Source organism: Pongo abelii, chromosome 19 (assembly GCF_028885655.2).
Source record: "Pongo abelii isolate AG06213 chromosome 19, NHGRI_mPonAbe1-v2.0_pri, whole genome shotgun sequence".
Lineage (NCBI taxonomy): Eukaryota > Metazoa > Chordata > Mammalia > Primates > Hominidae > Pongo > Pongo abelii.
This window is the reverse complement of record NC_072004.2, coordinates 86,848,868-86,862,982: the sequence shown is the minus strand read 5'-3', so window position 1 is coordinate 86,862,982 and position 14,115 is coordinate 86,848,868.

The following is a 14,115-nucleotide window of genomic DNA, read 5'->3' as shown; positions in this document are numbered from 1 at the left end:
GCACACCTGTATATATGCATGTATGAGGCATATGCATATGATATACATATATATAAACATAGGCATATATATGGTATGCATATACAAGTATTTTAACAGATTATATGTTTATGTACGTATGCACGCATATTATCTCCTTTGCTATGTCATTACAACACATTTTGCATTTTTTGTGTTTTACATAAAATGTAATTGTTATGTATATTTTGTAAATGTTAAATAAAAATTTTTACATTTGTGGAATATGAATGAATAACACACAAAAACTCTTTTAAATTAATCTTTTTAAAATTGACAAATATTGTGCATATGGTGTACACCATGATGTTTTGACATATGTGTACATTGTGGAATGACTATATGAAGCTAATTCACATAACCATTATTCACATACTTCAGATTTCTTTTGTGGTGAGCACACTTAAAATCTACTCTCTTAGCAACTTTAGAGTATACAATACATTGCTATTAATTATAGTCACCATGTTGTACAACAGATCTCTTAAACTTACCCCCTTTTCTAACTGATATTTTGTATCCTTTGACCAACATCTTCCCAATCCCTCCCACCACCACCCTCCAAGCCCCCCATAACCACCATTCTGTCCTCTGATTCTATGAGTTCACAACATTTTTAGGTTTCATATATAAGTTAGATCATGTGGTATCTGTCTTTCTGTGCCTGGCTTATTCCACTTAACATAATGCCCTCTGGGCTCAACCATGTTGTCATAAATGACAGGAATTCTTTTTTTTAAGGCTGACTAGTATTCCACTGTGTATATAGCACGTTTTCTTTTCCCATTCATCTATTGACAGTCATTTAGGTTGGTTCCGTATCTTGGCCATTGTAAATAATGCTGTAATGAACATGGCAATGCAGGTATCTCTCTGAGAAACTGATTTCATTTTTTAATGTATAGCCAGTAGTGAGATTGCTGAATCATATGGCAGCTCTATTTTTAATTTAATGAGAAATCTCCATACTGTTTTCCATAATGGCTGCACTAATTTACATTACCACCTACAGCGTGCAAGGGTTCTCTTCTCCACATCCTCGCTAACACTTCTTACCATTTGTCTTTTTGGTAACAGCCATTCTAACATGTGTCAGGTGTTATCTCATTGTAGTTTTAATTTGCCTTTCCCTAATGATTAGTGATGTCGAGTATTTTTTTCATATGCCTGTTGTTTATTTGTCTTCTTTTGGAAAATGTCTGTTTAGGTTCTTCATCCAGTTTTTAATTGGGTTGTTTTCTTGAGTTGCTTGAGTTCCTTTGTATGTTTTGGGCATTAACTTCTTATTAGATGTATGGTTTGCAAATATTTTCTTCCCTTCAATAGATTGTCTCTTAATTCTGTTGTTTCTTTGGCTGTGCAGAAGCTTTTTAGTTTTGTGTAATTCCATTGTCTATTTGTGCTTTTGTTGCCTGTGCTTTTGGAGTCATATCCAAAAAACCATTGCCTAGCCCAATGTCATGAAGCTTTTCCCCTGTTTTCATCTGGTAGTTTTATAGTTTCAGATATTACATCTAAAGCTTTAATCTATGTTGAGTTTTGTGTGTGGTGTGAGATGAAAATCTAATGTTATTCTTCTGCATGTAGATACCTAATTTCCCAGCACTGTTTATTGAAGAGACTCTTCTTTTTCTCATTATGATTTTTTGGCGTCTTCTACCTTTGGTTATTGTGAATAGTACCACTATAAACATTTGTGTACAAGTATTTTTTGAGGGCCAGCATTCAATTCTTTCGTATATATTCCTAGCAGTAAAATTTCTGGGTCTTATGAAAATTTTAGCTTTTTGAAGAACTGGCAAACTTTTTCCATTCACATTTGATGTTAGGAGCAGGATTAATAAAGTCATAATGCAGATGTAATCTCTGAATTTAAGCAGTTGATTTGTACACTCTCATGCATCTTACAAACACCTTGAGCAGGACCTGGGGGGAGTAGACGGAGCTCAATGAAATCTGTTCCATGCCTTCAAGGAATTCTTATTACAGTATCAAGAGATTTCAGGCAAAAGGAGAGATCACTTCGGAAAGGTAGAGGCCAGGTGCGATGTGGTGGCTCATGCCTGTAATCCTAGCACTTTGTGAGGCCAAGGTAGGTGGACCACTTGAGCTCAGGAGTTGGAGACCAGCCTGGGCAACATGGCAAAACCCCGTGTCTACCAAAAATACAAAAAATTGGTTGGGCGTGGTGGCGTGCACCTATGATCCCATCTACTTGTGAGGTTGAGGTGGGAGGATTGCTTGAGCCCAGGAGGTGGAGGTTGCAATGAGCTGAAATCACGCCACTCCATTCCAGCCTTGATGACAGAGTGAGACCCTGTCTCAAAATAAATAAATAATATTAATAAAAAGAAAGGTAAAGATAAGGGAATGTGGAATTATATCACTGTTTTTAAAGGGCATGATAGAGAAGAATAAATAAAATTAAGGATCAGAGGTAAAGTATAAGGGTTCTACACATAATCTACGATTAAAAAATATACGTATTTAAGCAAAAGGCTTCTGGTCTTTATCTCAGTATTTTTTTCTAGTTGCTCTACTTCTTTCCAATTTCTAACCTTATGAATGTCCCAGGGTCCATCTGTTAGCCCTGTCTTTATCTACTCACACTCCCTAGAAGTCATTAAATTTCATGGCTTTAAATGTGTTGCATACACAGACAATTCTCTGTTTTTTTAATCTCCAACCAGGACCTCTTCTCTAAACTCCAGAATTATCTGCCTGCATATAAGACTCTTCCATAGGGTATCCAACTGACACCTAAAATGTAGTATCTCTGTTACTGAACACCTAACTTTCCCTCCCAAACCTAGTCCTATCTCTGTCTTCACTACCTTAATAGGTTCACACTCACCTATCAGAGTTTAGGCCAAATATTCTGCCTTTTTCTCAAACTCCATATTTAATTTGTTAACGAATCCTCTTGGCTCTGTCTTCCAAATGTATTTATATCCTACCGCTTCTCGCTATCTAAACTGACCCCTCCTTTGTTCCAAGCCATCATCATCTCTCACCCAAAATACTGCAATAGCCTCTTAACAGGTCAGGACTTTTGTCTGATTTTTACTTTTATTTTTTTAACTGGGTGTGTATAGAACCTAGAATAGTGTTTAGGACATAGTAAAGGCTTATTTTAGGTATTTTTGTATGAAAGAATGAATGACAATATATTTGGAATACTTGTACAGTCTTCCTTGTGATTAACAATACTTACCTAAGAAATCAGTTATATTATGTCTGTTTAAAAATAGTTGAGAGGCTAAAGATACTCGAAAGCAGGAGACACTTATATATGAAACATTTTCAGAGTAAATATATACTTCCCTAAGAGGTTTGGATTAAAAGGTGCTGACTCAAGTTGATCTGTGGCCTTCAGCACTGAAAGTATAAACCCACTTCTAATCCTCTAGTGAAATCTTTCTGGACTTAGTAGCTGCAGATCATGGTTGTAGTTGTGTTTCTGCAATACACCAATGATGTGATCACTGGGCAAGTTGCTTAATCCACTTTGAGCTTAAGCTGTAAATTGGTGATGACAATAATAATAAGGACCTCACAGGATCACAGTGAAGATCAGCCGAGATCATGGTCTTGTTTTATAAAATTCTGAACATTCTTCAGATATAAGGCTAAGGATAAGGACTATGTTTTCAAACAGAGAAAACACATACAAAGTAATAAGCTCAATGCTACATTTGTCTAACCACAGCATATTTCTTTACTATGGAATATATTTAAAATTAGATGGAAGGAATTGTTCTAGCCTGCTTGACAGAATATTTTAAGCCCTGTTAAAATATGTTGATAATTTACGGTTTACAAACGTTATTTCTAGGCTTCATAAATGGGATTGGCTTTCTCAGCTACACGTTACATCGAGCCTACTCCCCTCCTCCTCATTTGGGGCAGAGTCTCACTCTGTTGCCCAGGCTGGAGTGCAGTGGTGTCATCTTGACTCACTGCAACCTCTGTCTCCCGGATTCAAGCAATTATCCTGCCTCAGTCTCCTAAGTATCTGGGATTACAGGCATGCACCATCACACCCAGCTAATTTTTTTTTTTTTTGTATTCTTAGTGGAGATGGGGTTTCACCATGTTGGCCAGGCTGGTCTTGAACTCTTGACCACAAATGATCCGCCCGCCTCAGCCTCCCCAAATGCTGGAATTACAGGCGTGAGCCACTGTGCCTGGCCATCTTCCATCATTTTTAAACATTAGTCTAGGAAATGCCCAGCAGGTAGCTAAAGTACACACATATAGGACAGAGTGAATTTTAAGGATGTTGGTAGTGATCTAGATCTCAAATCTGCTTTAGGACTTTGATTCACTAAAATGACCATCCCAATTGACAAGTAAACTCTATTTCCTTCTTCATTATCATAGTCATAACTTACCCGACACTGACTATCATCTTCGTGCCAGTAACTCAACTCAGAATTTCATATGTTATTTTTTATTCTTTATCAAATCTTCATGAAGTCAGTACAGGTGGTCGCTGACTTAAGAGTTTTGGACTTTACAATGCTGTGAATGCACTTTGCATCCAGTAGAAACTGTACTTTCAGTACCCTACAACCATTCTGTTTTTCACTTTCAGTACAGTATTCAATACATCACATGAGATATTCAACACTTTATTATAAAGTAGGCTTTGTTTTACATGAGGTTGCCCAACTATAGGCTAATTTAAGTGTTCTAAGCACATTTAAGCTAGGCTAGGCTAAGCTGTGGTGTTTGGTAGGTTAGGCATATTAAACGCACTCTCGACTTGAAATATTTTCAACTTACAATGCATTTATCAGGACAGAACCCCATCGTAAGTTCAAGATCATCTGTATTATTATCCTCATTTTATGATGTAATACATTAAAACTCAAGGGGTAAAATAATTTTTAAGAAGAGGTGGCAGAACTAGGCTTTAGATTCAAATCTAACTTCAACACTCATGATTTTGTGACCATGTCAGTCTTTTTTATGATATCCACATTTCTTCATTTTGCAGGCGCAAGTAGATATGCAGTTCCATAAAAGCAGGTGGTCTCAAAACAAAAAGGGGCAGAAGGAGAGAGAAAAAAATAACAATACAAAGAAATGAACACAGCACAAAAATGAGGACTTGGAAGAGGAGGCATTTCTTCCATTTTTATCACAACACTTTTTTGGGACTAGGCCTACTCTCACCTAGACTTGACCTAATTTCTTTAAGACTTACACACATGAGTATGGTCATTTTCCCTGCCTTCCTGTGGGTGCAGAGTTTGGTTGGAGTATTACAAGTCCTCATTCCTATTGACTCTAGACTCTCTAACAAATATATAATCTAAAAAAGTATTCTCAGATCCCCTAAATATTCAATAAATAGATTTGATGGATATACCCTTGCTTGTATTGCTTTTAGACTCTTAGTAAAACCCTACTGGGCTGTTTGCTCCTTTTACACATACAGTTCAGCACTCAATTAAAAGAATGTGAAGCCTGTATATATCATGGCCCAGCTTCTAGCTTGCCACTGGCCTTGCTGGTTCTTATTAATGATTCATTTCTTTTGACAGGAGCAGCAACATTTCAGGACTTCTTGGGTGGAAGAAAGTTGGCAGAGAGAACGTCCACAGTGAGTAGTTAAACATTATATGAATTAATACCCCCCATCAATAGTTTAATGGATGAAATGCATTGATTGCTTTGAGAATTATGCTGAGGTCTACAGTAATAAGCAGAAATGTCTGATTTGACTTTTTTTAAAAAAAAAAATGTCTGCAACGTAATCTACTACCAATTACACAACAACCCCACCAAAGTAGTGCTGAGTGGTCCCACTGCAGTAGTAACATGTTATAAAAGCTCAAGTTTCAGTACAATTAGCTTCTGGCTGCAGTTTATTACCCCATTTGAGATTTAAAACTTTTTTTTTTCCATTGCATTCCAACAATGCTTATGTGTCTGGGGCTAACACTTTAAAACAATAATGGAATGGCAAATATCTGTCTGGCTGGAGTTTGCCCAAGAAGAATGGTGTATTAGAGTTTTTTTTTTTTTTTTTTTTTTTTTTTTTTTAATTCAAGCAAGGTAGAGGGGACAAAACAAAAACAACCTCTTCAATTACTCAAAGTGACCAAGGCTATAATGTTTTACTAAGGAAAAATACTGCCTTTCTTTGGCATTTTGTAGAAAATTTAAGAAACACTTTGGCGCATACAATCATCCCTGTTTATCTAAAGGCAATTTCCAGATGATGAAAAAGCAGTTCAGTTCATCATTCAGATCCATCCACCTACTTAATAACTGTTCACAAGATGTCTGATCTGAGATAGATGATGAATCTCTCCTTGGATTCTCTAGTACTACACAAAATTGGTAGTCAGGTTTGAGTTTTTTAATTTTTTTTATGGTGTTGATGATGACTGTAGAATTTATTAAGAGTCTGTTCTGTGGGCATATATCATGCTAAAGTTTATGTGCATCATCTTATTTAATTCTCCTAAAACCTGTTGAGTTAGGTACTATTATTTTCCCCATTTTATAGATGAGGGAATTGAGGCTTAGAAAGCCTAAGGAATTGAACGGTTGCACAGCTAAAAGTAGTGGGTCGTAACCAGTGCTTTGGGAATCTACTTATGAGGCTTGAAACACTGTGCAGTGCTCCATGTTGATGATGATGATGTTGATGATGATGATGATGATGATGATGAATGGAAAACCGTGGAATCTTCTTGCTAATCTCCTGCATGTTTTGTTAAATAACTCTCTCCTCCAGAAATCTAAGTCATTTTCTTACATGTCTCAGATGTCTGTTCCCTTTATTTTAATTTCCATTTGAATCTTTATTTTAATCCTAACCTATTGTTTTCTCCTCCTATCCCTCAGGCTGTGTAACCTCATACTTCCTCGTGGTTGTTAGGAAACTGAGCAGGGTGGGGTGAAGCAGGGAGGTGAACTCCTTCTCAATAAGTGTTCATTGAGGCAGTTTATTAGCAGCCCTCACTTTTAGTGATGGATGGAGTTCTAGAGATGGAGGCATCGGTGAGATTGGAATCCAAGAGTTTACTTCCCTAGAGTCAATAGACAATATCATTCTTTGATGCCTTTCTCAACTCAAGATATTTAAACTTCTAACATTAGATGTTGTCAAGTCTAGAGAGCAACCCACATCAGTGTGATGTGTGTAAGGCTGCAGTGAAACATAAATTTTGGCATCAGAATGTACTGACATCACTAAAATCACCTTTTTTAATCCCTTGGAATAAAAAACATACTTGCTGTGTATTAAAATATTAATATACAGGCCGGGTGCAGTGGCTCACGCCTATAATCCCAGCACTTGGGAGGCCAAGGTGGGCAGATCATGAGGTCAGGAGAACAAGACCACCTGCTAACATGGTGAAACCCCGTCTCTACTAAAAATACAAAACCAAAATATTAGCCAGGCGTGGTGGCACCCACCTGTAGTCCCAGCTACTTGGGAGGCTAAGACAGGAGAATCGCTTGAACCCAGGAGGTGAAGGTTGCAGTGAGCGGAGATCGTACCACTGCACTCCAGCTTTGGTGACAGAGCAAGACTCTGTCTCAAAAAAAAATTAATATACAAAAAAATTAGAAAGACAACCTATGCAAAAATCAACCTGGCAGAACCAAGGTGTGTTGGCTTGTAGTGCTTTTGCCACAGGAAAGGGTACATCTCTTTTTCTTTTTCCCTTATTCTTCTGAGGCTCTTTATAGCTCCTGGCATGCTGGCTTCCCACTCTGGGATGGCTTGAAAAGCAAGTTGTCATTTTTCTTCATTTGGGTAGTAATGTCCCGCAGCTAAGGTCAGCTTTGGTTCTGTTACTGCAGAGGGAACCACTTTGTTATACAGGTTTATCACTTCTGATGAGCTGCAATTGTGTCTTCAGCCTGAAATGTCATTCCTCATCTCTTGAGCTTGGAACATGCCTACTTCAGGAGATGTATCCAATGTCACCTCTTCCCTGTAGCTTTCCCTTCTCCCCTCTCTTACCTCAGGTGGAGTTGCTTTCTCATTTGTGCCCCCTAACACTTCATACATCATACTGAACTATAAATACTTCCTCTATGAGACTGTACTCACCTCATGGGACACTCTGGCTTATTCATTTCTTGTCTTTATCCATAGCACACAGTAAAATGTAAGGTGTGTATTGGGTTTATGATCAGTGTTTCTTATCCTGCAATGAGGTTTTATGTCCCTGACTGTGTGCTCTATCCATCTAAAATCCTTACAGTTTATAATATCTGTTATATATACAGAAAAGTAGATATTGACCCAGGAGCCATGATGATTGATTACTTGTCATTGTTCTGCAACTACCTGGGCTTCAATTTTATCATATGTAAAATTAGAGAAGTGAATTGAATTTCTTCTATTTTCATTTATTCATTAATAATTCAAGATATATTTGCCAAGTATCTGTTTTTTCCTCCAAATATTGGACTAGGTAACTTCTTAAGCATAAAACATCACACAGTTTAGTTAAAATACAAAAAAAGTTGGCATTTGTGCAGAAAATAGAGTTACCATAACAATGCACTCTTTATTAGCTGTGCTACTAAAAGCACAAGTGGACTCAGTTTCAAATATAACTCGAATCAAGATAACAATATTTAGTTTCTAAATCCCATGTATCCTTCAAACCACACAATTAGTATCAACTAATCCTGAAAAATCAGTTCCTTCAGTGATCACAGGTTAGGATTTCTGTGATCCATGCTGGCATTTGTTTTTCCTTCTTAAATCAGTCAGGATACTGATTTAATGTGTGTTTTGTAAATTTAAGCAGAAGTAAAAAGTCTTTGAACTAAAGGAAATCTATGTATTTGTTCAACAGATATGTATTAAGTATGTAATATACCCCTAACATTGTGATATTTGCCCAAGATACAAAAATAAAAATGGGCCTCTGTCAATGAGGGGTTTATAAATTTACGAGGGAAACATGGATGTAAACATACCAGTATTGGAAGGACTCTGATGGAAGAATGTTTAAGTACAGTAATAGCTGGCCAGAAGAAATGTGCTCTTCTTAGTCTGGGGCTGGGTGAGCATAGGATGTTTATCAGAAAAAAACAAATAAATAAATAAACAAAAACCATTAAGGGCTTTCCTGAGGTCCAGTCTTGGTTTTACCCATCAGTAGGTGGCACTTGAGGTGAGTCTCAAAAACACCAGTGTATGTCACCAGAAAGACAAAACTGGGAGGAGGGAGAACATCTCAAGAAAAGAAAGTAGGATGAGCATTATCAGAGGAATATGTATCTACACAACTACAAATGCATCATCATGGCTAGAAAGAAAGAGACAACCGTAGTCTCAGGGAGACCTGTGGCTGGAGAGTAGACACGCGTGGGAGTACATAGCCTCTTGGCTAAGATGCAAAAGTAGCAACTTCACCCTGAATGTAGAGGGAAATCCAGGAGGGTCTTATGCAGTAGAGCAAGATGAGCACGTTTCAGAAACCATGGACAACTTTATGTGTGATCAGAAATATTTGCTAAATCTTGAAATCTGAACTTTAAACTCAGAAATGCTTATGTTCTCTTCTATAGACATTTTTGCCAAGTGACTTTTTTTTCAGTGAATGGAATTACAAACTCAAATATGATTATACTATAAGAATGAAAATAGGGATGAGATCTTTCATTCTATCAAAATCTACTTTCCACATCTAGGATTAGGCCCATATTAAATTACTTAATTTGACCTTTTTTTTTTTTTTTTTTTTTTTTTTTTTGAGACGGAGTCTCATTCTGTTGCCCAGGCTGGAGTGCAGTAGTGCCATCTTGGCTCACTGCAACCTCTGCCTCTTGAGTTAAAGCGATTCTCCTGCCTCAGCCTCCCAAGTAGCTGGGATTACAGGTGTCTGCCACAATGCCCAGCTAAAATTTTTTTGTATTTTTAGTAGAGATGTGGTTTCACTATGTTGGCCAGACTGGTCTCAAACTCCTGACCTCAAGTGATACACCAGCCTGGGCCTCCCAAAGTGCTGGGATTACAGGCATGAGCCACAGTGCCCAGCCATCTACTTTTTACCACTAGAAGAAAGTGATCCAGTGGTCAGAGATCACCTCTCAGTGGAGGTCCAAGCACATCCTTGGGTTTTGGCTCCTCAGGCTTCCATTTATGATCTTGAAACAAAGAAGAAAATAAAGAACTAAACCATGGAGATTGAGATGGTTTTAGTAAGAAAAATAAAAGTTGGTCCACCTAATTAGTTTCAAGTGAAAATGCATCATCTATTGCTGATTTCTGAAATGCAAAACCACAGCTCTCGATCAAACACCTATAGTTATTTGATTAGCTATGTTTCAGGGGTTATTGATATATCAGTAGTAAGTAGGAAACACCTTAACTGAGAGTCATTCAGAACAAATACTGTCAACTCTATTGATCATTTTTTTTGTGGGTGTAAGAAGTTGTAGCAGGCAAACAGTTGGAAAACTTTTGAGTCATTCTTCAAGAGAAGAGAAAGAAAGAAAGAAAATGTCGTCATTGGGACAATGCAATAACTTCCTAACTGGTTTCGTACCTGAAATAGTTCCCTGTTCTAATCTATCCTTGCCATGTTACTTACAGAGCTTATCAACTTGAAGTCACACAAAAGCCAGGCATGGTGGCTAACACCTATAATCCCAGCACTTTGGGAGGCCAAGGCAGGTGGATTGCTTGAGCCCAGGAGTTCCAGACCAGTGTGGGCTACATAGAAAAACCTTGTCTCTACAAAAAGTACAAATATTAGACAGATGTGGTGGTGTGCACCTGTAGTGCCAGCTACTCAAGAGGCTGAGGTGGGAGGATTGCTTAAGCCCAGGAGGTGGAGGCTGCAGTGAGCCAGTGCACTCAAGCCTAAGCAACACCACAAGACTCTGTCTCAAAAAAAAAAAAAGAAAAAAAGAAAAGAAAAAATTGAAGTTACACAAATCCCATTTTTAATCTTGCCTCTGCAAATTTCTCATAGAATGAGCCTCTGTTTTCCCATCTGCAAAACTGAAATAACTGCCTATTTTAGGAGAGGGGGAGATGTTGTAAGGATTAAATGGACACCCTTAGGTATGGGGTCTTGTGCTTTGTAGGTCTGCAACACAGTTAGAGTGAGGCAATGACACACTGTGGTTAATGTTTAACTTTTCAACTAAGCTTACTATTTATGGTTCTAAGCTAATTGCCCACAATAAGATAGATCCAGGTACAAAAACAATTTTGTTTCTAATAACTGAATTGTAATTAAACCTCCACTTGTTGAACATGGAACACTATGAATATAAATCTTCTCAGAACATCCTGAAGCTCTAATGTTTAAGATTTACACATCATTGTTTGGGGACAATTTGATGGCTTCCAAAGAGGAAAGCTTTTCAGAAGTAGAAGAAAGCACTCCTAACAAAAGTGATCACCTCAGTAGCTGTCAAGGTAAACTGGCTTTGGTTTTGATGGATTACAGTGAATATCCCTTGCCCTTTACAAAACAATATGTAATTGTTATGAAGAAACCAACTGGATAAAAAAAATGGGATGATAATCCACTTGAAACTGGGAAAATCAGTTAATACTAGATTCTGAAAACAGATGACCAATAATTCTAATTTTTATTACGAGATCTAAACCTGATTAAGTGGTGAACCTGATAAATCATGAACTAGTGCAACAGCTCTGAGTACCTGGACAGATATCCTCCAGAAGATCCCAGAGAGCAGAAAAGATTCGAGTATCTGGATCCTTCAGTATCTTCTTTCAAGTTCTGTTATTAACACCAACAGGGAGTAGAAGTGGAAGCACATCATATTAAAGCAGTGTTTCTCAAACATTTTGGCCTCCAAACCCCCTTACTCTCTGAAAAACCACTGTGACCCAAGGGCTTTTTGTTTATTGAGGTGCTGTCTAGTATAATATGTATTACATTAGAAATTAAAAGTGAGTAATTTTTAAAAATTATTAATACACTTACAACAGAAATATTTACATGTAAGACTAATATATTTTTAATGAAAAATGACTATTTTTTTAAAAGAGAGAGAAGATGGCATTATTTTCCACTTTAATGTCTGGTTTAAAAGAAGAAAACTGAATTCTCATGTCTGCTTCTGAAATGTTTCTGTGTCTACAGTTTGTTTCGGTTGAATTATAGAAAGAAAATATGGATGTATAAATATGTGAATTTGTAAAGGGAAGAATAATTTAATACTCTGTCAGATGATTCTGGATATTTCTTCTTTGATGTTATACCAAAACTCCCTCAAAGTTAGTATCTTTAAAATTTAGTTGGGATGTGGAGTGTGAAATAGTATCAATGGGCTTTTTGTACTCTGTTACATTAAAAATCTATCAGATGGGTCTTTTAGCCTTGCATGATTTTGTAACATCCTGCATCAGTTATTTGAAGAAGAATAACTCACTAAGTTATGTGTATCTTCTGAACATGGACAAGTTTCATTATATTAAACAATCACCTCTGTTACTCTTAGCACCAATCATGCCAAAAAAGTCTTGAAATATTAGGAAACCATGCCCATGGTGATGGAAACAAGTTTTTCAAAATGCTCATTTTTGCTTGAAAGCTTATATTTTATCATGGACAACAAATGCTACCAGTTGTTTTCCTTGAAGTGACAGGTTTACTTCATTCATTTTTGAAAAATTGTCTGCCAAATACCCAACTCTGAATAATCATAATTTGTTAGCTTTTCTTTCAAGTAAAAATGATGTTTATATTTAAAAAGTGATTAGTTAAGCTGACAACTCAGAGAATTGTACAGCTGTATTTTTCCCTCTCTTTAGGTAGTCAGAGTACTTTATAAGTGCCTCCCATTTTATCACATAGATTATTTAAGAAGACATCTATGCCAAATCCAGATTTAATAAAATTAATGATTGTTATTACTTCCTTAAAGATTTAAATGAAATTGGCTATCTTTAATGCCACTAACTTGATTCACACTTAAGATACCAGTATTGTTTTTGTGCCATCAATACAAATGTTAACACAGAGGGGAAAGGCAAACGCTGTTTGTGTTATCACAAAGAATCGTTTTGATTTCTCAGACAACTCAAAGTGGCTTAGGCACCATGGACCCCAATTTGAGAACTGCTGTTTTAATTTGCAAAGCCATTTCACAAAACTGCATTATTTGTTCTTTACATCTGGCCATTTTATATATGAGGATGGAGCACTAAGGGATATTTCAACACTTAGTGTATGTTAGGAACTTAAAAGTCTTTGTGCTATGATGGAGTAAACTAGACATACCTAAAATCCAGGTCCCCTCGTGTATGGTCCTGTGTTCCTTCTATTAAAGATTTAATTTTTTCTAAATATTAAAGATTTAATTTTTTCTAGATTTAGATGAACATAGAGAACCAACAGCAGTGTGAAGAAGGAGCATCTAACCCTCTAATCTCTGCACTCTGCCACAACTCAACCAATTTGTATGGCAAGGAGTGATATTAGTTACCTTGACTTGTTACACCACAAAACTTTGTGGGGGTGATTTCAATTCAATTGGATTCAATCTACGCGGACGATGTTCTCAGGAATAACCATTTCTATACTGGAAGCTGGCCCAGTCACCTTCCTGTGTGACCTCAGGCAACTCTCCTGAGAAAGGAGCTCTTTAAACTTTAAGTGAAGAAATATAACTCATCAAAGAAAACAGGAGTGAAACAACCAACCAGGAGGCAGATCTCCTTATTCCCAGGAGATGGCTGTTCACATAAAAACAGTGCTTGCCAAGCCTTTGGCTGCTTCTGGAGTCCAAGGGCCACAAAATAAATTATCTACTGCTAGTTCAGCTCAGTCAGGACTGTAGAAAATTCAGACTGCCTAGGGTGGATTAGTGTATCCTTCTTCTATGAACACATGGAAAACTTAAGTTTCCAGGGAGGTGCTTTTGGCACCTTGAAGGAAAGGCAAATTAACTCAGGGAAAAGCTGATAGTGACTAACAATTCCTACAAAAGACGATTTTTATAAGCAGATCTGGTGAAACCATACTGGTCAGTCAAGAGAAGGACTGGCCCAATGACCTAATTACCATTCAGTGGGAAAACTGAAACCAGCCCTGGAAAATTGTATCAATATTATGACCTTTAATG